Here is a 2,500-nt window from a genome sequence, read left to right as displayed (position 1 = left end):
CCGTGGCCGTGGCCTACTACTACTAGCCGTGCGTTCGATGTTTGATGAATTCGATCCCTAGGATCGTGGTTCGCTCGATGTGTACGATGTGTGTACGTCTGTGTATGTATGTGTGCATGTGCGTATGTATGTGTTTGTATGTCATGTGTACTGTGGGTGTGTGCATTGTTGTGTGCATGTTCGTACGTGTGTTTGTTCTGGGATCGGAATGATTTGGTGAGGAATCGGTGACACCGAGCATCGCCTCCAGCTTCAGCTTCTTTCCGGGAACCATTGCGGCCTGCGGTGGTATCGAAAATGCGAAGAACAGAAACAAAAAAAAAACCAGTATTACAACCATGAGCATAACGTTCTGCGTCAGCAGTTGCCGGTTCCCGGAATAGTTTTGAGCTCGAAACCAACAGAGCACTGCATGAGACAGACCTTGGTTCGGCGTTCGACAGGCTGCCAATGTTGCTTTCTTTGTTTGGCTTCAGTTTCACGAGCCTGATCTTTGGCACCATCTCTGCCAAGGCATGCTGATACACGGGACGCTGGCGCCACCGTGCCAATCGGTTGCGATCCGTTACACCTCGCCCTTTGGGGGGTCAAGTTCGTCCAGCTGAACCGCTGGCATGCCAGATGATGGCAGATAAGTTTTTTCTCCGAAACTCTGGAGTTTTTCGAAGCGGAGTCCCTCCGTCCCGTTGGTTCTGCTTATCGCGCTGTTTGTATGCTTCAACACAAACCAACCGTAGGCAGTTCCATGGCGAGTAGAAGCAGAAGAAGGGGCCAAAAACACACACGTTAGTCTGAGTTGCAGAGAGGATGATCAGGGAAAAGGCAAGGACGAAAGCAATGTGTCAAACTGTGCGATGGCACGATGACAGCTGCAGGAAGTGAAACTAGAGCGAAGCTCAGTAGGAATTGAGGATGGAACAATAAAAGAAAAAGTTGATGGAATTCAAAGCTCCCAGTGCACACATGAGCAAACAGGGGACCGTAGGTGAATAAGAGAGAGTCAGCGTGAGCTATACGATAAAATCAGGAAATGCAGAATGAAAGTGAGAAAACACAACAAACTGAAGAGCAGGGGACGGAAACCAAAATGTAAGATAAAATCTACTCAGTTTAGTTAGTTCCAATAGTTTTAAATATCTATATACATATAGCAATATGTATGTATAATAATTTTCCCCTGTGTAGTGGAAATACCTGAACAAAGCCGAACGACGGAGATTGGTGGACAGAAATAAATCGAAAAACATTCAATTGTGTTGGTTTTACTATCAGGATAACTGGTGCTTCGCTTGATTAGCTTCGATAAAGTAACTGGATCAATGCTATGAGACAGACAGATGGGTGATAGGCCAGATACATCCGAAGAATGAGCTTTTTGTGCGTAAGTATGGGGTTATGATCAACAATGAAGGTGTTTTTTTTTAAGTTTTCGATTGTTCAGCTTTCCCAGATATATCATTATCCTGTAGAGGAAATTCCTGTTCTTTAATAGAGATTCTTGTAGAGAGAAAAACAGATAAATAAAATTCATTTTGAAACATAAACTAGACATTCCACTCCACTTGCAACCAATACAACAATCAGTTTTTAACCCCGCTTGGCGTTGTCATTTTCTTGCTGCAAAAATATTTAAGCTGACACATCAAAAGTAATCATTTTTCAGTAATGGATGTAACAAAACTCTTTTAATTGGCTTTAATATGTTTTGCCTTGGGCTATATATTTCACTATAAATTCATAACTGTTTCATTGTTTGGTTCAAAGTTCCTGGAAAACCTATGGTTCTGGAAAATTGCAAACAAGTTTTTTTTGCTCCCCTCATGTACCAAGACGCGCTAATTGAAAGGGAATTCCAAATAAATTCGAAAACTACTAGCCATGCCATCAGCGAGAGCTTTTCGCTCCCCATATGCAGAACTACTATTGGCCTACGGCAAGAAGAATGCATACCAACAAAGTTCGCCAAATTAATTCATCTCCTGCATCCACCAGTGGAAGCCGGTAGCCACAGCCTGAACACAATCGAATGAACCGGTACGTTTCTAGGAAAATTATAAGGAACGTATCGTTCATCATAATGGTCCTTAGTGAAAAGAGTGCCAATTTGGCCTATTTTGAATTAAACAACGAACGAGTGTTATGGACACAGCCAAGGGAAGAGCTTCTAGATAATCATATTTAGCAGAATGCTGAACCTTAATAGATGGGTGAAGGTATTTTCCATCATTGTAATTAAAATAATGACCCCTGACAGATACAGATTGCTTGCTTAAAGCAAACAAATAGAACATTTGCCGTCGCTGTTGCATCTTCGGTTAGATAAAATCAGTTGTTGATACTGTCTGGTAATTTCCAGCCAAGTTGCTAATCAACAGATAATTATTAGGACTTTACTCGAAATAGATTAGACGTCCTATGTTCAACAAACTATTTCTTTTCTTTCGTCGTTCACCGTCAAACTCCTCACATTCAAGATCAAATCCGGATGCGGCACCGCCAC

General features: G+C 42.2%; 1 protein-coding gene across 3 annotated transcripts in view; it reads left to right on the top strand.

The window, feature by feature from the left end:
- The window catches only part of LOC126571942 (5-hydroxytryptamine receptor 1-like), a 47,160-nt gene extending 45,909 nt beyond the window's left edge, over nt 1-1,251 (top strand). For all 3 annotated transcript variants that reach the window (XM_050230857.1, XM_050230856.1, XM_050230858.1), the window contains exon 4: nt 1-1,251. This exon is cut by the window's left edge and continues 2,794 nt beyond it. The gene's annotated coding sequence lies outside the window, so the exon portion shown is untranslated.
- Nucleotides 1,252-2,500: the final 1,249 nt, after the last annotated feature.

This window comes from Anopheles aquasalis, chromosome 2 (genome assembly GCF_943734665.1).
Source record: "Anopheles aquasalis chromosome 2, idAnoAquaMG_Q_19, whole genome shotgun sequence".
Lineage (NCBI taxonomy): Eukaryota > Metazoa > Arthropoda > Insecta > Diptera > Culicidae > Anopheles > Anopheles aquasalis.
The sequence above is the reverse complement of the archived record's forward strand: the minus strand, read 5'-3'. Positions and strand labels throughout refer to the sequence as shown.